This window comes from Nuphar pumila, chromosome 1 (genome assembly GCF_984573655.1).
Source record: "Nuphar pumila chromosome 1, dmNupPumi1.hap1.1, whole genome shotgun sequence".
NCBI classification, from domain to species: Eukaryota; Viridiplantae; Streptophyta; class Magnoliopsida; order Nymphaeales; family Nymphaeaceae; genus Nuphar; species Nuphar pumila.
Window position 1 is genome coordinate 34,546,929 of NC_143249.1, and position 22,692 is coordinate 34,569,620.

Sequence of the window (22,692 nt, forward strand, 5' to 3'; positions counted from 1 at the left end):
TCCCGTGGGTACGTATAATAAACTGAGCCCTAAGAAATATGGCCCATTCAAGGTCTTCTAGCGATTGGGTTCGAATGCCTACCTCCTAGAACTGCCCAACGATTGAAACATTTCTCTGATTTTTAATGTGTCTGATCTATATGCTTACTGTGGGGACAACAAGTCGTCAGAGCCAACTTCTTCTCAACCAGAGGAGAATGATGCAGAGCAGGCAGAACCACGTGACCCTAGCCTGGCCAGAAAACCCGCCCCATCACAAAGAACGAATGATTGGATCCAGCAGCAGGACCCGATCCCAGGTGAGGTGACCCGATGCAGGAAAGAAATGCGCACCTACTCCAGAAGAGGGAAAACCCGGCTTGCTACCGATCCAGTTCCAAATTGAAGTTGTCTCGGGTCCGGGTCCGGGTCCGGACCCGAGACCCAAATTCAGTGATCTTCTTTAAAAGCCCTCTCTAGGGTTGCGTGAAGGCACTTTTGAAGAATAACCACAGTTTTCTTTTCAACAACATTCCTTTCTGTTTTTTTACAGTCGTCGTCTTTGTTTCTCGGTTATCGTCAATATTTGTCATTTTCTTTCATTTTATTCAGTACCTTGTTCATTTATTATTGAGATTAAAACAAAAGGAGTCCAGCCTCACCGTTGTGGTGGGCATTGTTACCCCTAGCCTGTTCAATGCACGATCGTGTGGGTATTACCTTTCACAGCCGCCAACAGGAAACATGAGGGTTGAAGACTGCGTCAAGTGGTCATGCCTTCACTACTTTCAGCAAAACACGTGAAGGCTGCATCATAGACAAATCTTGAATTTGGAAAATAGTAAAACATAAATTTTTTAAATAAAATTGTTAGTCATCCAACACAATAAAAATAAAAATTTTTGAGTTTAGAAGACCCGAATACAGACTAAATGGTGGGCTGAACTGGCACAACCCTAAACAGTCACCTGAGTGGTTGTCCTCTCTGTTGTAGCGTATTTTTGACAGTGATAACTTCTAAATTTGGAAACTATTAAAATATAAACATTTAAGATAAAATTGTTAGTAATCTAACTCAATAAAAATGAGAATTTTCTGAGTTCGAAAGACCCGAATACAGACTAAATGGTGTGCTAGACTCATACAGCTCTGGACAGTCACTTGAGTGGCTATCCTCTCTGTTCAATTGTGTTTTTGACAGTGATAACTTCCGAATTTGAAAAATATTAAAACACAAAAATTTTAGATAAAATTGTTAGAAATCTAACTCAATAAAAATCAGAATTTTTTGAGTTTGAAAGACCTAGATACAGACTAAATGGTGGGGTAGACTGACACAGACCTACACACTCACTTGAGTGGTTGTCCTCATTGTTCCCACATGTTTTTTATAGTGATAACTTCTAAATTTGGAAACTACTAAAACACAACTTTTAGATAAAATTGTTAGCAATCTAATGCAATAAAAATTAGAATTTTTTGAGTTCGAAAGACCCAGATGCAAACTAAATGGTGGGCTGGACTGACACAACCCTAAACAGTTAGCTGACTGGTTGTCCTCTCTATTCCAACGTGTTTTTGACAGTGATAACTTTCGAATTTGAGAACTATTAAAATATAAATTTTTTTATCAAATTGTTAGCAATCTAACACAATAAAAATAAGATTTTTTTGAGTTAAAAAGACTCAGATATAGACTAAATGGTGTGTTGGACTGACATATCCCTAGACAGTCACTTAAGTAGTTGTCCTCTGTATTCCAGCGTATTTTTGATAGTGACAACTTTCGATTTTGAAAATATTAAAACACAAAAATTTTAGATAAAATTGTTAACAATCTAACTCAATAAAAATCATAATTTTTTGACTATAGAAGACCCATATACAAACTAAATGATAGGTTGGACTGACATAGCCTTGGACAATCACTTGAGTGGCTATTCTCTCTGTTCAATCGTGTTTTTGACAGTGATAACTTCTGAATCTAGAAACTATTAAAACACAAAACTTTTAGATAAAATTGATAGCAATCTAACGCAATAAAAATAAGAATTTTTAGAGTTCGAAAGACCCAGACACAGACTAAATGGTGTGCTGGACTGACACAACCTTGGACAGTCACTTGAGTGATTGTCTTCTCTGTTCCAACGTGTTTTTGACAGTGATAACTTTCGAATTTAGAAACTATTAAAATGCAAAAATTTTTGATAAAATTGTTAGCAATCTAACATAATAAAAATTAAAAATTTCTAAGTTTGAAAGACTCAGATACGAACTAAATGGTGGGCTAGACTGACATAGTCCTGGACAGTCACTTGAGTGGTTGTCCTTTTTGTTTCTGCATATTTTTTACAGTGATGCATCCATAATTTGGAAAAGAGTAAAACATAAAGATTATTGGAGAGTTTGATAGCTTTTTCAATGAGCTAAACCATAACATTTTTTGACTTCATATAACAAAGCTACCAAAATACTAACATTGAGTCTTTCTAGACAGAATTTCGAGTTACACCAACACATTCATAAAACATTACAAATAAAAATTATATTATTCTGATTTTAGTTTTAGGGTTTATAGTTTGATCTACACAAAAATACTTCTAAAAATATTTTATACAATGTAAAGATCCCTTCCTCCTTAACCCAACTTTAGTTAGTCTAAATCAAACAAGCATTGTAAAACTAAGCCAAAAATCAATATGTTGCAATTTTTTTTTAGATTATCTAACATAACATTTCATCAAGGCATAATTTTACCTAGTCTAAAAAGCTAGAGAAAATCATAGACCTTACAACCATTAATTTTTTTTGACAAAGCCTAACTCGAAACATGCCTAACATATGTCACTACCGCATGGAAGGGGTCGACACCTACCTTGATTTGCAAAGTCTGACAAGTACAATCCCTAGGCGTTGCTAGACATACCTTTTAGTGTTACTCTCTGATGGTTCTCCTCTTTAAAATTGTCTAGAACAAAAATATAATAAAAAAAAAGAAAATTTTAAAAAATCATCTCCTAAGAATGAGAAAACACAAGAGAAAATGGAGATGGAAAATCTGACCGATCCAGGTCAACTAGGCCTTCACCCTTAGGCTGGGTGTTTCCAAAAATCTCCACCAACCAAACTCTCTAACTGTTTGACCTCAATTGCACCAACTATGGCTGAAAAGGTGAGTAGTACCGCCCAAAGTTCTAAAAATTCTAACACCACAAAAAATAGGTTGATGCTAAGGGAGAGAGAGAGAGAGAGAGAGAGAGAGAGAGAGAGAGAGAGAGAGAGAGAGAGAGAGAGAGAGAGAGAGAGAGAGAGAGAGTTGAGGAAATGAGAAAAAGAGTAAGGGAGGGCTGGATGTCCTCCTCTTCTTTTCCTTCTCTCTATGGCAAAAACACCCCCCCTTCCTTTCCTATCTATCATTACTTTTTTTTAACATTTGGTTTTTTTAATCCAATAAATGGATTGGCCAAAATGGGTGGCACAACCCCTACTCCCAAATGAGAGTAGTAGCTTGTTTCTGCAAAGGAAAACAGACCAAGCTCTTTATGCATTGGCCCCAGAAAAGGTGGTATTGCTAATTTCTTTTTATATTTTAAATATTTTTTTTCTAATTTTTAATGACTATAAGGGGTAGCAAAGGGGGTTTATAGAACTTAAGTGGACTTACGATGAGCTCACTGCACAAGTTAGGGGCTGACAATGCATACAAACCTAGCTCTGCATGCATTTGCCCAAGAAAATGTGGTTTTGAATGGCTCTTCTCACTTTTAAAACCAAATTTTTTACTTTTCAAAATACCTCAATCTACAAAATAATTTCAAAAACTTTACTTTGGTCAAAGCCTAGTCAAAGTGCATGAGACCAATATTACCAATATAGGTCTTACGCAGTTGACCTAACTGGTCAACCAAGGTTAGGATGTCTATGTTCCTTGAGGTCAAAAATACCCTTAAAAGGCTCTAAAATTACTCGAATTGCCCTCGAAACTTGCCAAGGGTACTATAAAGTCAATTCAAGTTCAATTTTGATAAAATAAAAGTAAAAAATCATCAAAATTTTATTGCAAATCCATTCCTGACCTCGAAAATAGGGTTTGTCAGACCTAAACATCTGAATTTATTTTTGAAAGAAAATTTCTCAAAAATTAGTGTTTTTACAAGTGATTCCCCTTCTTTCTCTTTTATTTTGTTTTCACATCATTTAATATAGTTTTTTTTTCTTTTCATTTACAGTGCCAAAGAATAAAAAATATTGCTATACTCACTCCTTTCCTACTTTCAAGAATGAGATGGCCTCAAAGAATTTAGGGTGTGTTTGATTACCTCGGATCTTTGAGGCAAAGGCTGAGCTAGGAATTTAACCTAGGTTTGACAAAATAATTTCCATGACAATAAAATAATTGAAACAAATACATATTCAGCAAGCTTTTCTTACAACAACAAATATGTAATTGAAATAAAAAAACCTAAAATTCTCATCTATGCTAATTGAAACAAAAAACCTTAAAATTTTAAGTTTTAATCAAAGTCAAGTATTAAAAAATAAAAATACATAACACCCTAAAAGCATAATTCAAAAATCATGTCATTTAAACAAATACAAAATTGAAACCCTCATTCTTACATCATCAATTATGCATTTATGCTATTCAAACATATAGAATTATGTTTAATGTTAATTCAAAAAATACTTAAACTAAATATTTATTTTATTAAAAATAAAAAAAATCTAAATTCTATTCAGAAAAACTCAAAAACTCTAAAATTTAATTAAATATTCATAAACACAAGAGAGAGTGGACCTCATTTTGTGTGCATGGTGCGCAAAATGATCGGAGGCTGCCTCGGTGCTTCTGAATGATGGTTGATGGCCAATGGCGATAAGCCTATGTTGTGCACCTGTGTCGTTGTGGGGTCAGGCTGTCAGGGGGAGGGGCCACACAAAAATTTAAGAGAGAGAGGTGGGGTCAGGGAGGCAAGGAGGGAATCAAAAGAGAAAGAGCGAGAGTGAGGGCCCGTCCCGAGGTAGGTGCAGGGTGGGTAGGGGGGAGGCAAGAGCGAGTGCACCACAAAACATACACACAGGGAGGGGGGGGGGGGGGGGTGACCCAGGGTGTGGCTGTGGGGTCATGGGCATGGGAGAGAGAGAGAGAGATGGGCTCAGGGCAGGCTAGGAGGGAATAGAGAGAGAGAGAGAGAGAGAGAGAGGGCTCGATGGAGTGTTGTCATTGTAGCCTATGGGGTCGCATGCAGGAGCAGAGTTGTGGGAGGCTATTGTGGCATGTGAGGTCACAGGTAGGGTGGAGCTACGAGAGGCTGTTGTGGGGTTGCCCTTTGCTGCTATTGTGGGGTCGCTCCTCACAGCTCGTTGTGGCCCGTGGGTCGTAGAGAGAGAGAGAGGTTAGGTATTTAGGCTATCAAGGGGGGGATTGGGATTTGATTTTGGAAATAAAAGGGGGTATGATCGAGGTCATCTCCTATCGGCACTGCCTACTATTATGCAGGTCAGGGTGGACACTGCCCACCTTGACTGATACCAAAAACCTCACCAAAATTTGACTTTTTTTTTTCAAAAATTAAGAACATACTAAACCTGCTATTTTACAAAACTCACATCACCAACTACATGCAGTCCTAACATGCCCACTATCTATAAGAAAGGAAACCGATCATCTAACTTGCTCGCTAAATCCTGAAAAAAGAATGAAGGAAGAACACCACACCCCAACTGCAACACACGAACTAGGAAGTCGTCTACTCCAAACCAAAGTCCTCACACATACCTTCAGGATGGTGCAACTCGACCATAAGATGAAGGTGAGGAAGAAGGTGGGAGTGAGAGTGGGTGAGTGTGAAAATGAAGGAAATATGCAATAAGAGAGGGGAAATTGAGGGGCGTGGATTTAAAAAGTTTAAATAAAACTTCAGGATATGGGCATGGATCTGGGCAAAAAAGAGTCAAAATCTGGTTGAAATCCAATCAGCTATGAGGCATTGGCTCCTAGTTAACCCACTAGTTGAGGTAACTAGGTCCCAACCTAGTTAGATTAACCAAGGAGTGAACATCCTTAAGTCACTTGGCTGACCTGCTAGGGTTGGCTGAGCAGGGGTGGTAGCTGCACTCTCAGCTAAAAAGACCAAAATGCTCTCAAAAAGGAAATCTAAGCCAAATGAGTCATTTAGACCCATTTCTAACCTTTCCCAAAACCATATGGGTAAGGGTGGGCTCGTGGCCACCCTCTCCATCATGTAGCTTCGCCCCTGCCCTGTCGAGAAATGGGGTTTAGTGGATGTGGCATAGAGCCCAAGCCTTGATCCAACCTCCTTAAAATAGAGGATCTCAATGTCTATAGTGTTCATAACTCTTCTTACAACAGAATGCTTACCTCACTTATAGTTGTCATATATTTACCAATGGGGGCTCCGCTTATCTGCTAGGATCAGCTAGTGCCCGTCACCTTGTGTTGGGAAGTTGCAGGTTCAAAACCCAATGGTATAGTTGTATAACTGGTAGGGTCTGCCTAACCCCAGCTTGCCTTTCAAAAAAAACAGTTGTCATATATTTGACTTATTGGTAAATTATTTAGCAAAAGCTTTTAATTGAATATTTTTTTTTTTTTTGTGTCTTCTTATCAAGAATGTGAGAACACAAAAATTTTGAAAATCTCTTGAAAAAAAAAAACCATGGTCAATAAAATGCCTTTCAAAACTTTTGTCAGTGGTAACACAATCACGGGCTGATAGCCATAAGTCACAAAGTCCAACAACCTTTCTTGTGACTTCAACTCTTTTGGTTGGAACTCGAGACTCTCTTGCTATTGAACAAACCAAAATCATTAAAGAAATTTGGAAACCACCTCTTTCTAAATTGCAATGTATTCATGTGATCAATAATTAGCACCAAGGCCATGTGATTGTGGCATTCATGTGGGCATCCAATTAGTCTTAGGGGTATCTCATCAGTCTGCTCCAAAATTTCCACGGATGTAATTTCTAGCCAATATAAAAGTTTCAAAAACGTTGATTATTAAAAAAAAAAAGACGTTTAGCCTGTTAAAAAAATAAAATAAAAACATTTAAAACATATTGTTCTAGTGCATCTTAAAATTGTTTTTTCCAAACAAATTATTTCAGTATTGTCTAAGATGATATAAACCAATCTATCAATTCTTGCGTGTTTTCACTCGCTAACATACCTCAAACACTATAATCACAAAGATATGGTATGAGCCGATATGGGATGTGGGTTCGACTCATAAGTTCAATTTTCTTTTTAACGACACGGTGTCATGAATTTCTTTAATTTTTAATAAAAAAATGTTTTTTTGATATTTTACATTAAAGACATTTTCTTATTGCAATAATATTTAAAACTATTCAAATAAAATATCCACATGTGTCGGTGTCTTTATCAGCATGGCTATTCGTGTCACCAGGAACACTGCCACAATGGTATGTCCCTATGACGTAGCTCAAGCATTACTTTTTGTGAGTAGGCATTTATACATCATTAATTCCAAATAATAAGTACAAAAGGTTTACGAAAAATGCAAGGACATTCTTTTTTTGATTGTTACTAGGGGTGTGAACGGGTTGGGTTTGGTTGGGAGCCAGGTGAAACCAGACTTAGACCAGATTTTTGGGTATGGTATCGGGTTCGGACTCGGGTTTAATCAGATCCATTATAAGAGAAACCATACTTGGACCCGATAAAAACTACATGAACCAAACTAGGGGTGGCAATTTCTGACACGACCCGCCAACCCACCTCTTAGGCGGGTTCGGGTTGGGCTTAAGCCAACCCGTTTAATAAACGGGTCGACCCGTGTAACCCGTTTATTAAACAGGTCGGGTTCGGGTTGGGGGTATGCCAACCCGCCAACCCGGCTGACCCGTTTAATAAACGGGTTAGGCGGGTGGGTCAACCCGCCAACTCGACCCGCCAACCCGTCTGCCCGATCCGCCAACCCGACCCGCCAACCTGAAAACCCGTTTACCCGACCCAACCCATTTATTAAATGGGTTGGCGGGTCGTGTCGGGTTACCCGTTTATTAAATGGGTCGGGTTCGTGTTTGCCACAGCCGACCCGTTTAATAAACGGGTCGGGTTCGGGTTGAGGTATGCTGACACGCCAACCCGACCCGATTGCCACCCCTAAACCAAACCCGATAAAATAATAATTTTTTTATCATTTTTACATTGAAAAATTGCAGGTCTTAATGGGAACTCAGGTTGGGCCTGAGTCTGGTATAAAATTTCACAAACTATACTCGGGTCCATGTATTAATTATAGACCTTCGAGTCTGGACCTGGGTCTTAATCGGGTCTCCTTATTTGTCACCATACCCGGATCCTATAGGGTTTGGTCCGGATCCAGTCCGGGTAAACTCTACCAGTTGACACCCCTAGTTTTTACTCGAAACTCATCTATTAACAGAGTATGCTACAAGTTCAAAACCTACAAGTGCACAACCCATTTTGCAAAGCCAATGTGGGGAGTAGTACTACACACCACCCGGTCCCGAGTGGTAGCGAGCTAGAGGAGAAGGTGCTGACTCCTTCGTCCTAGGCTCGACTCTCACCGATTGTGGGGGTTCCTTTCACTGATAAGCTCCATAAGGGGGGGGGGGGGGGGGGGGTGTTGAGTGTTGATAACTCCACTCGGATATTACCTGCTTGGTGGAAAACCTGGTCATCAAAAACTAAAAATGTGGGGTGTACTGCCTGCCTGGTGGGAGGGGGGCAAGAGAGGCCTATTAAAAAAAATCTAATATCTACTTTTAGTACAGTCTACATGTCCTAAGCTTACTGGGTCCAAAAGTTCAGCTATAATGTTGCCTTCAAACATAGAGCAAGCAGTTATGGACAACATTTATGCCACATGGAGTTTGATTGGAAATTTTGTCACCTTGATTTGGACTGTTTGTTTTGGGTCTGCCAAGGACACAACCGTAAAAGCCAGCGGTGAGAGTTGAGTGGGATCACCTAAGCATTCTTGTGTACGTCCCGCTTTTTTCTTGGGCCTATTGTCCCCCTTTATCTTTAGCTTATCCGACCCTTGGGTGAATGAGTTCCTCATATGGGAAGGGAAGTGATCACCAGTTCTTTTTTTCTTTAACTAGATTGAAGATATTGTCTCGTCTGTGTTTTCCCATGAGCAACATCAAGACTTTAACAGAAACAGCCTGGCTAGTGCTTTGACTACCACCCTTTCATCAGAAGAATCTCTAGCTATTTTATGCTTTGACTTAAAAAGATACAAATAAAAGTTGAAGTGCTCTCTCTCTCTCTCTCTCTCTCTCTCTCTCTCTCTATATATATATATATATATATATATATATATATATATATATATATATATAATCATGCAAGTAAATCTATCTCGGTAAAAGATTCTCAAAATCTTCCTTCAGCCTTCTTTCACCTTTGAAAGCAAGAAAATCTTTCATAGAAAAAGAAAATTTTGCCTATGAAAAGTTTTGCTGTGATAAATTTTCTAAATGAAAAGTCCTTGGTTATTTGGGTAGTAGCATGAGAAAAACAAAATAAAAAATTTGAAAAAATGAGAGAAGGGGAGAGAGGGTCGACCGGCCCCCTCTCATAGAGAGAGTCGATCAGCCCCCCTCATGCCTGAGAGATAGAGATCTGAAAATGGTGATGGGTAGGAGGAAGATGAAGATGGAGGAAGCTCTTCTTTTGGCAACCACATAGAATGAGGTGTGTTGTGTGTGAACTGTTACCCCAATGCAAAAACAATTTTGATAGAAAAAGTTCCCCCACTTATCAAAAATCAAACTTTAAAAAAACTTTCCTTTCAAAAAAATTCTCTCATTTGAAAAGGTTGAGAAAGTTGTCATTTTTCTTTCCTACTTAAAATTTTCTACCATTTTCTTGCTTTCAAACGTACCCTTAGAGCACTTCAAGTAGGAAATAACCTGACAAAAAAAAACTCAAACCTCTAAGGACCCAACTTCTTCTCCATAAAAAAACCATAAGAAAAGCTCTCCCCATAAACACAAAATGCGGGTGAGTTTGTCTTGGTGTTTGATAGTATTTAGCCATTTCAGATGTTTGCCTTGTGGTTTTGCAACCCTTAACAAAAACCGTCTATCTTGTAATCTAATAGAATCTTTTTGATGGATTCTTGATGTAAATCAAGAGGGCTCAATTTATGATAAAACTCTATCAACTGCAATCATACTTAGGAAAAGTTGAGAATATGAGAAATAACTAGAAAATGCAAGAATTTAACCAAAAATAGAAAATAAATAAGGAAAGTAACAACTCTGAAATTTAACTTCAATTTGAACTCTGAGCTTAACAGTCTTTAATCCTAAATCTTCACTATATTTATAGATTTTTTTTTTAATCCTAATAGACTCCTTAATCATATAACCCTCTAAAAGATAAAACTTATCTTAATTAAGATATGGATCAAGCATAAAGATCAAATATCTATTACAAAGATGACAAATAAAAATATTCAAACTAAACTAACATGGATCTCAAATTATCCAAATAAAGTGTGTGGATCTGGATACGGTTGCTTTGCTCCTGCATCATTCTCTCCGAGTTGGAGAAGACTTGCCCTCAAGTCTTGATCCCGCTTACGCATCTTTTAATTTTACTCAACTTCTAAGAACACCAAAAGTGATGCAATCTCTAGCGAGTGTAGATCCAAAAAGGCTGATAGTAGTAGGATCCATTTTGCCGATGATTCAAATAAGGAAAACATCTGGACCATGCCGTTCCTTGGTGGCTGGTGCAAAATAACTTTAAATGGATTAGCTTGTAATATATGATTCAAGGTAGAAATTCCCAATTGTAGGTATTCCTGAACCCAATGATATCATATCATATCCAAGTACGTTTTGCTTGAGTCAAATGGATATGATATGCTAAAAATATGGGTTGGATTCAAGATGTTCACATTCGGGTCTGGATCAAATAAAAGGCCAAAGAAAGTCAATTGGGTCTAGTTTAATTGATTTTGGATTCAATCCAAATGAAAATATGAACCAATTATGATTGAATTTGGGTAAACAGAAGTTGGATTCAGGTTCAAGAATAGCGAGAATAGGGTCTACATATAGAAACCAGTCTGATAAACCCCTGAACCGATCTTGAACGACTCTAAACCGGTCAGAAATCTCGACGACTCAATCTGATTTTAAATCAGACCAATTTGTTTTGTTGCATTGGAGTCGAACCGTGTTGCTTGATGGGGAGAGAACCGATTATCACCGGTTCACGCAACCATCTGGGGTCCATGAGACTGTACTCGTCAGTGTCGTTCGATAGCTAGTAAGCGGCTAAAGACAACATGTTGCCGAACAGGACAGTGGTGCAAAAGGGGGTGAGGGTGATGTACCATCCTTATGCGATGGGTAGGATGGAGTCACTGTGGAGGAATGACTGAGTAATGGTTGAAGAGTGATGAAGTCGACGAGAGGTGGTGGTTCGGGCCAGAAGATCCGTACAAGTTTTTAGTGTTTCAGTCGGGGCTGAGGGTGTGCTTGGGGAAGGATATGGCCTTGAGTTAGATGAAGAGTGTCACAGTTGCGATGCTCGGGCGATTTAGAGAGGTGACGGTGGCGTCGGATTTCAAGTCGGTTTACCAGTCAAATATGACATCGAAGATGAAGGGTGGTTTTTCGGTGAGGATTGAACATAGGAGCGCATGATGGAAGTGTCTCCTGCTGCATGCAGGAAGGGGTTTCAGCGGTTGGCTGGACGGATCCAGCGAGGTGTTCTCCATCAGTGGGGATGAAATCAACTAGGGACACCATCTTCTCCTCTGTTGTGCATACCAGCATCATTTTCTATAGGCACAGGGTGTTGGCGTTACCTGCATCAACATACACAGAAAGCGTACCTGAAAGTGTATCCGTTGATGCCACAGAGTGTGTGTGCAGGTGTTCGGCATTCTCCTCATCCAGTCGACGCCCATGATGAGCTCAGGCCTTAAGTCGACGGTGAGCATGACCCTATACCATGTAAACAGAATGTGGAATTTGGGTAGGCTTACAACGAAACTCTCATCATCTTTGTAGCAGCCAACCCCTTATATAATAAGAAAAGAGGCAGTTATGTACGTAACTGCCACCCACTATCTTCCCATTATGTGGTCCACTAATGTGGCTCACTAATGGTGTCAAACCGGGTCACTCAAAAGGGTTGGACCCAGATCCGTTATGTCCAACATTCTCTCACTTGACCCATTGACACCAAAAGTGCACTAAATCGATGTTTATATCGTTATCTTGATTTAATTCTTTGTGTGGGTTCACATGCTACCCTTTATTACAAGGATGAATCAAATGAGTCATGGCGATGAACACTCCTTTATGAAATGTCATATTCTCATGTACTACACTATAATTCACCTTCAGTGCTTTAACATGTTGAAATTATCTTTATGAATAGGTTGGTCTCTTACCTATTCTTTTATTGGTCCTTTAATATTGTTATTCTGCTATTCTCTCTAACCCATATGAGAGATCCTTTATGCAAAATCAACAATTTATAAATTCATATAGAATCAAATGTGATCACATAATGTATTGTTATACATAAGAAGAAATCAAAAAGACCCATCCCCTTTACATGTTGAGAATATAATCCCGGTGCTAGCCTTTTAGTAAAGGAATCCAGAGATATTTCCTTTGTCCCAATTGTATCAATACATACCAGATGATTCTCGATCCTTTTTTTAACAATAAATTATTTTAACTCTATATGTCGACACAAGATTGGGCTCTTGTTGTTATTTAAAAAGGACGCAGCTGCTTCGTTATCACAAAAGATCTTTAGTGGATTCTCAATAGAACGCAAGATCCATAATGAAACTTCTTATCCAAATGGCCTGAGATAAAACTTCATATAAAATCAATAATTTTTGTCCCAATGGATTTCAGAAATTCTTTCACTGTCCTACAGTGAGAGATAACACCTCGAATATTCTGAGCCACTCACAATTGCAAAAGCAACAAGCTAAGATATTCGAATACTCTCACTTCTCATAGACATCATTTTAAGCGCTCCCACTTCTCATAGACAACCTTCAAAACGGTTGTTCTATTCTCCATATGAGTGGGAGATAAATCGCTCTATACGAGATTCATATTGAAAATGTAAATATGAGACCCCTTATTATTCACCTTTTCTGAGACAAACACAATTGAGCCATTATCGTTTCACTTTGGTGAAAACGACAATACTCATAGTTGCTTTGTCTCTTTAATTCTCAAGAAATTGTCTTCAGTTGGTGAAACTAGTAGATCATGTATCTAGATGCAATTCAGCATTGTACCTTTGGGTACGAACATACTTCATGGGTTGGAAAACACATCTACTATGACACCCTGTGTAAATTTAGAATACAACGACCTATCTTTGGGTAGAATTGATGTTTCATAAATTCACACATAATCATAATGATGAATCTTAATACGGTCCAAAGAATCCTCAATCAACACGACTCAGATCACTTTGGTGATTACATGAATCGGTCAATCAAAATCTTTTACTGAAAACCTGTTCGTATTATGGAGCACACCCATGCACACATTTTAATGCATGTATATTCATGACATAATATGAGTTCATACTTCAACTAATATACATAAACTAATTTTGATAAAAAAAAATCATGAATTTAGTCATAATTCATGCTTAATGCTTAAAACCATCATGCATAACTTAACCAACAAGAAACACATAAATTAATATGCATAAGTCATGTTTTTCATACAATAAACACTTTATAAAGCATGCAAAATAACAAAACAAGCTCATATGGGTAAAACTCATAGTCCTCAAGCAGTAATCGGTCTTATACGACCCTTAACCGGTCTGAAAACACCATGAACCAGTCATCAAAGGGTCTGAACCGGTCATCCAAGGGCCTGAACCGGTTTTGAACCTTGTGAACCGGTGTCAAGTATGAACAAAAGTTCATAAAACTCTATAATCGTATGCCAAAATCCCTGTATTTTCGTATCTTTATGAAAATAGGGTCTTAGCTTCTCGGAACCGGTGAAAAACAGGAAGGAACCAGTCAAAAATTTCTTCGAACCTGTTATGAAAAGAGCCGAATCAGTCATAGATCCGGTTCATCTAAGTGTGAGATCTTGTACTTCGACCTGATGAAGTTAGATCTGTTGGTTGTAAATGGGTTTATAAGACTAAAACAGACTCTAAAGGTCATGTGGAGAGATACAAGGATAGACTTGTTGCAAAAGGTTTCACACAGATAGAGGGCATTGATTATAATGAGAATTTTTCTCCTGTCTCAATTAAGAAAACATTGATGATAATCATGACCCTCGTAGCTCATTTTGATTTAGAGCTACATCAGATGAATGTGAAAACTGTCTTCCTGAATGGGGATCTGGATGAGGAGGTATACATGTAACAACCTACTAGTTTCAGTATAGATGACTCGAATAACTTAGTTTGCAAATTGAATAAGTCAATTTATGGACTTAAACAAGCCTCCTGCCAGTGGTATAAGAAGTTCAATCAGGTAATTATGAACTTTGGATTCACTGAAAACATTGTTGATCCGTGTATTTGCATTAAGACTAGTGAGAGTAAGTTCATAATTTTGGTTTTATATATTGACGATATTCTTCTTGCAACTAATGATTTGAGTTTATTACATGAAACAAAGAATTTCCTTTCCTCTCATTTTAATATGAAGGACATGGGTGAAGCTACTTATGTCCTTGGAATCGAGATCTGTCGTAACAGAACTAAGGGTGTCCTTGGCCTCTCTCAGAAATCCTATATCATTAAGGTTCTTAAAAGATACACGATGAAGAATTGTTCTCCTGGTTTGACACCTATAGTGAAAGGGGATAAATTGAGTTTAATTAAAGGACTGTCCTCAGGATGATATTGCGAAGGCTCAAATGGATGTTGTTCCATATGCTTCAGCAGTTGAAAGTTTGCAGTACGCGCAAACCTGCACTCGACCTGATATAGCATTTGATGTAGGAATGCTTGGTAGATATCAGTCAAATCCAGGCATTGCGCACTAGAAGGCAGCGAAGAAGGTCATGCGTTATTTACAAAGAACAAAAGACTATATGTTGACCTACATAAAAACTGACCACCTAGAGGTCGTTGGATATTCTGATGCGGACTTAGGTGGGTGTATTGACAGTAGAAAATTCACTATTGGATACATTTTTCTACTAGCGGGTGTTGTTGTCTCATGGAGAAGTGGAAATCAGTCTACCACTGCTGCTCATACCATGGAGGCAGAATTTATTGCTCTATACGAGACTTCGTCATAGGCCATTTTGATAAGAAACTTTATTATGGGTCTTGGTATAATGGACTCTATTGAGAGACCACTAAAGATCTTTTGTGATAATGAAGCAACCGTGTCCTTTTCAAATAACAACAAGAGCTCAACATCGTGTTGACAGAGTTCGAAGCCATAACCCAATGTTGGCGTTACCTGCATCAACATACATAGAAAGCGTACCTGAAAGTGTATCCACTGATGCCACAGAGTGTGCTTGCGGGTGTTCGGCGTTCTCCTCATCCGGTTGACGCCCACGATGAGCCCAGACCTTAAGTCGACGGTGAGCAGGACGCTATGCCATGTAAACAGAATGTGGAATTTGGGTAGGCTTACAACGAAACTCTCATCGTCTTCATAGCAGCCAACCCCCTTATATAATGGGGAAAGAGGCAGTTACGTACGTAACTGCCACTCACTATCTCCCCATTATGTGGTCCACTAATGTGGCTCATTAATGGTGTCAACCGAGTCACTCAAAAGGGTTGGACCCAGATCCATTATGTCCAACATAGGGTGCGCCGACCGTTAGGTGCCCTCCATTGGTACGTGTCAACCCATCCACTGGCAATCTACCGTGAGGGGTAATGAGAGAGGGAGGCGGTGAAGGACAAACTGGGGAGGGTAGAGAAACCAAAACAGGATTCACCTGTGGTGGTGGTAGTGGTAGTAGATTTGCCTATGGTTTATGATTTGATTGGGCAGCTTGTTGGCGGAGTATCTTCATCCATAAGGCTAAGTCCCAGGACAAACTGGGGAGGGTAGAGAAACTGAAACAGGATTCACCTATGGTGGTGGTGGTAGTAGATTTGCCTATGGTTTATGATTTGATTGGGCAGCTTGTTGTCGGAGTATCTTTATCAATAAGGTTAAGTCCGAGGACAAACTGGGGAGGGTAGAGAAACCGAAACAGGATTCACCTATGGTGGTGGTGGTGGTGGTGGTGGTGGTAGATTTGCCTATGGTTTATGATTTGATTGGGCAGCTTGTTGGCGGAGTATCTTCATCAAAAAGGCTAAGTCCCATCACAGACTTCACAGTGATTCAATTCTTCTTTTCATCCTTTTACTTAATTGATTAATCAAAATATCTTCTCTCCACTCGGTGCTTGAATTGTGAGATATTACGAATCGAAGTGTTGCTCTAATACCAATTGATGTAAACTGAAATGGTCATCTAAATGGATCGAAACCACTCCAATATCCAACCCAAAGAGGTCATGTTATATAGGCTGAGAGGTGCCTCGTAGACTTTAGCCTGGTTTTGGTGTCTACCTAAAAAATTCATTCAATAGACTCTCCTAACCTACAGGAGATAGTTTCTCTTTGGCTTCAGCTTTACAGCAACGGATGCACACCCTTGGTATTGAACCGCGATGTCCTTTATCATGAACACCTTGAACCAACCCACCTAGCCAGGTAAACCAAGGTTGAGATTTACAGATCACCTTTTTCTGTTCCACTATTGTTCCCTCGTGCATAGAACCTTAGAAAAGCTTGGATAAAAAACTTTTCAGTTGATCAATCAAAGTCACCACCCAATTTGGGTAGGTATTGAATGCATGGAAAGAACAATGAATTTTGCTATATAAATATAAAAATGACAAGCTAGTCACCCAAAATTTTGACTAATCAAAATAGTTTGGTACTAGTGAGTGTTTGAAAAAAGAACAAGGGTATACTTTATTATCATAAAATAACACAACATGTTAGTTGGCAGGCTTACAAGTGCATGTCTAGAGAATGCATTTCACTGCAAAAATAAACCTGCAGACATGTTGTTTCTCAATGAAACTGATGGTGTTCCATTGGCTCAAACTTGTTTATTCCCCAAAAATTGATTATTTGCATGAAATGGACCAGATACTTTACTGTTGAAAAATGGGCCACAATAGTTTCCTCTTTTTTTTAGAAGCATTTTTTTAAAATATGATATCGTGGGTAAAATGGTAATTGTATGTTACATTTAACAGCAAACTTTTTTTTAATATGAAAAGCAAGCTGGGGTTAGGCAGACCTACCACTTATATAACTATACCCATTGGGTTTTGAACCTGCAACGTCCCAACACAAGGTTACATTTAACAACAAAATTGACTGTAGTAAACTCTTGGGCCTTTTTAATTAAGCAGGATATTTTCTAAGTGCATTTTTTAATTTTTTCAAAACTTCCGCGACTTTTTTTATTAATGCTCAAACTTTAGGTGCCTTTTTTAAAATTTCCCTTATAGATATCTAACAATGTAAGTAGGGGTGGCAATTTCTGACACGACCCGCCAACCCGCCTCTTAGGCGGGTTCGGGTTGGGCTTAAGCCAACCCGTTTAATAAACGGGTCGACCCGTGTAACCCGTTTATTAAACAGGTCGGGTTCGGGTTGGAGGTATGCCAACCCGCCAACCCGTCTGCCCGACCCGTCAACCCACCAACCCGACCGCCAACCCGACCCGCCAACCTGCCTACCTGCCAACCCGCCAACCCGACCCGCCAACCTGACCCGCGAACCTGAAAACCCGTTTACCCGACCCAACCCATTTATTAAATGGGTTGGCGGGTCGTGTCGGGTTACCCGTTTATTAAATGGGTCGGGTTCGTGTTTGCCACAGCCGACCCGTTTAATAAACGGGTCGGGTTCGGGTTGAGGTATGCTGACACGCCAACCCACCAACCCGACCCGCCAACCCGCCAACCCGACCCGATTGCCACCCCTAAATGTAAGTAGTGGCTGTAGTTCTTGTGTGCTAGTGTTCCTCCTCGTGATTTTTTTTTTTTATAGGCAAGTTGGGGTTAGGCGGGACCCTACCAGATATCTCTTAAGCCCCATGTGTCAGAGGGATTCGAACCTGGGCCTTCAGCTTGGTACAAGACCCCGCTTACCACGTGGGATACCACCTGAGTGGAAATTGGCACACTGGGATCTTGCATCACTTGTTCAAAAAAAGAATCAACCTACACGTCTATTTTTATTTCTTTTTTTTACAACTAAGAACCCTTGTGGAAAAACCCTAGGTGAAGCCCCACCACCACCACCAACCTGCAGGTCTATTTTTATTTCAAAATAATTTGGAGATTGGCTCAATAGAATTTTCATTCAGAACTCCAGCGGGGCCCATACTCCTTCTGTGAGCAATTGACCCTACCTACCCTAGATGTACAACTTCAAGCACTACAACAAAGCAGTAGATTAGCGACGACAACATTCCGTCGCTAATCCGTCGCTAACCATGTTAGCGACGGATTAGCGACAACGCGGCGACAGTATGCTTACGTCGCGAATATTTCGACGCTAACTGGCAACGGAATAATTCCGTCGTCAGGTCCGTCGCTAATTGCGACGGAATAACGAGCGCTATATTCCGTCGCCAATCCGCCGGTACTAAACGGCGACCACGGCTTGGCAACGGATTTAATTCCGTCGCTATGCCGTCGCTAGATTAATATGAATAGCGACGGATGGTTCCGTCGCTAGATTAATATGAATAGCGACGGAATCATCCGTCGCTAATCCGTCGCAAAAACGAAAAAAAATCAAAAAAATTTATTTAAAAATTAATTACCGAGAACTGTACAATTTCTATTTCCTGTACAATTTATATTTCCTGTAAATAAAAAACAAACCACACAAAAAAATTCATATAACAAGTATCTATAATAATTAATCGTTCCACCTTAAAATTAAGAAGTTTAATTATTTACAATTCAACAATTACAATTAGGAAAAATAAAAAAATAGAACTTCTTCAACACAGTCCTCTAATCATCGCCAAGATTTTGTGCGTCTTCTTATTCATTGTCTTTATCTGTCCCTTCAGCTCCACTACCCTGATTATCGCTAGCAGCCTACACAAGAAAAGAACAGTCAGTATTGATAAACAAAATATAATGAAATAAATTACACACTATATGTGATTCTATCATGTGCTCATGTGTGATCTAAGGCAATAAAAAAACTCTATATGTGATTCTATCATGCTCATATGTGTGCTAAGGCAGTCAAAAAATTGAATATGTGATTATAGCATGTTCATATGTGTTCTAAGGCATATAAAAAAACTCTATATGTGATTCTACCATGCTCAGATGTGCTTTAAGGCAGGCAAAAAACTATATATGTGATTTGATCATGCTCGTATGTGTGCTAAGGCAGTAAAAAAATTGAATATGTGAATATAGCATGCTCATATGTGCTCTAAGGCAGGCAAAGCCAAAAATTTTATATGTGATTCTATCATAAATGATATATAACATGTTCATATGTGTTCTAAGGTAGTTAAAAAACTCTATATGTTATTATAGCATGCTCATATGTGTGCTAAGGCAGTCAAAAAATAGAATATGTGATTATAATATGCTCATATGTGTTCTTAGGCAGTCAAAAAACTGAATATGTGATTATAGCATGCTCATATGTGTTCTAATGCAATCAAAAAAACTTTATATGTGATTCTATCATGCTCATATGTGCTCTAAGACAGACAAAAAGTTAAATATATATATGTAATTCTATCATGCTCATATGTGTGCTAAGGCAGTCAAAAAATTGAATATGTGATTATAGCATGTTCATATGTGTTCTAAGGCATATAAAAAAACTCTATATGTGATTCTACCATGCTCAGATGTGCTTTAAGGCAGGCAAAAAACTATATATGTGATTCGATCATGCTCGTATGTGTGCTAAGGCAGTAAAAAAATTGAATATGTGAATATAGCATGCTCATATGTGCTCTAAGGCAGGCAAAGCAACTTTATATGTGATTCTATCATGCTCATATGTGTGCTAAGGCAGTAAAAAAATTGAATATGTGATTATAGCATGTTCATATGTGTTCTAAGGCATCTAGAAAAACTCTATATGTGATTCTACCATGCTCAGATGTGCTTTAAGACAGTAAAAAAAACTATATATGTGATTATACCTGAGAGGGACCTGGAATCGAAGATCCCCTATCCTGAACAGCGGCCTTGATCTCATTTCGGAGAAAGGGGGCGACGGTGTATTTGAAGTAGTTATTCAGTGATTCATTAATGATCTCGCGTACATCATCACCGGAAAGAATAGTCGGCTGCTTGGAACTTATGTCGGCGCAAGAAGTCGGTGAGCCGTAACTGGAAGAACCAATAACTGGTGAAGTGTTCATATTACTCCCAAACCCGAACACGCAACCTTTTTTGGGTTCACCTGCTGCAGTTACCCATGCTGTAGGATCAAATGATGGATGCTGAGTAGCGTCTTCGCCATATCGCTCTACCATCTGTTGCTCATATGCCTCCTACAAAATAATGTTTAAAGTATTCATTAATAATTAATGATAACATTATGATAACTTGCATATATATTGCAATGATTATTAATAGAATTAATACATACCGTTGTCGTTCTCGCCTTCTCTGATACGAAGACTCCCGTGGTCTTCCGTTTATGTGTTTCTACAAACACATCCTTATATGGTACACTGCCTCCTTTTTCTGCTTCCTGCGAAGTTAAATGACAAAAGATTTATTACACAAGTTTGCAACAATACTTATAAAATTAATATTATATATTGATGAGTTACCATTTTCTTTAGGTGGCTCCCAAATGTCTTAGATCCACCTGTGTGTAGATGGGCTTCGGGCATCTTCGATCGATTTTGTGAAGCCTTCGCAGAGCGATTTTTAAATGCATCTCCCGCCCACTTATCGCACATTTCATCCCAGTAATCTCTCCTGATAGTAATAGGACCATGGCCCTTCCACAGTAATGGATCATCTACTACGCCAGATGCTTTTTTTGCTGCAGTCTTCATAGTGTGCAGCATGTCTGCAAATCGATTGGCAGCCACCTTCTGCCACACCTTCCTTGCATCATTTTCTTCCACCGTAGTTGCAAAGCGATTCGAAGCCTACAAATATTTTCAGAAAGTTAGTAGACATTGCTTAAATAAATTAAATATGAAACACATTAACTATGAGGAACAACTGTATACCATGAATGAGGACCACAATCTGTCTAACACCTCCTTTGGGTACTCTTTCCATTGAGCAACTGGTCCTGGTAGATGTTGAAGAAGTGAATTCCTAATCTCCCGTACTACTTCTTGTGGCTCAAACCTCGTGCTGCACATGAATTGTTACACAGTAAATATCCATATAAAATATTTAAAAGATATGCAATAATTGAAAACAAAATACTTACGGTCGATTATCGATATACACTATTCGAATGAGTCTTCTTGTGCCAGCCTGAGAAGACCCTGTTTCCTGTGTTGGCTGTTGACTTGTGCGATCAACTGGTGTATGTGGGTCGTGTACAGGCGCAACATCATCTGTAAAAAAATACATTAGAAATTCTCAGAATGTGCATTTGAACTAATCAAGCATCTAATTAGTTATATGATATACCTATCACAGGAGCCCGTGAAGATGAAGGTTGAGCCTGGCTACTACTGGATGAGCGACCACTATAACCTCCACGAACCATATTCTAACAAATAACATATGTCATACAATACATTCAAATAATTCACATCAAGTATTACAATGCATTCAAGTCATTCACATCAAGCATTGCAATGCATTCAAATAATTCAAATCATTGACATCAAGTATTGCACTAATTCAAATCAAATTCAAATAAAATTTTTAATCATTCACACCAAGTATTGCAATACAACTCACATCAAGTATTACAATGCATTTAAATAGAGGTTTGTAGTATAAGATTTTGCTCACTAGCTTGAGAATTCTTCCTCGTCACTAGTTTGACTTTCTTCTTCTTCTTCTTCATTGTTTGCCCATCCACTTGGTACATCATTTGGATCACATTCCTCTATGAATGTTTCATCAGCCAATGGAGATATGACATGCATATCATGTGCAACATCGTGACCATAAGCGAAGTCACATACATCATCTGATTGATAGTAATCACTGTCTTCAGCTAACTCATCTTCCTGTAACTGATCATACTCGGGGTATAGTTTGGATTTCACCTTGCAAACTGCCCACCATTCATTTCTATCTGACTTTTTTATACTCGGATATGAAGTATAATAAACTTGTTGAGCTTGCGAGGCTAATATGAATGGTTCATATGTTCCAAACCTGGATTTATGATTCACCTCCACAATGCCTGAAGCTTTGTCGAGTCTTGTTGCAGTTGGATCAAACCAATGACACTTGAATACCGTAACCCTGTTATTCATGCCTAAGTAAGTCAACTCCATTATTTCCTCTATAACACCGTAGTAATCATGTTCATTTTCACCGTAGCTGCTACCCTTGACACACACGCCACTATTAATAACAAGAATTTTGATGCATGCATTGATAACTTAATATTTTCATGTGCAAACTATTAATGACACGATACAATCATTTAAAGCATGCTTTTATTATAAAATTTCACATGAAAGTCAAAATC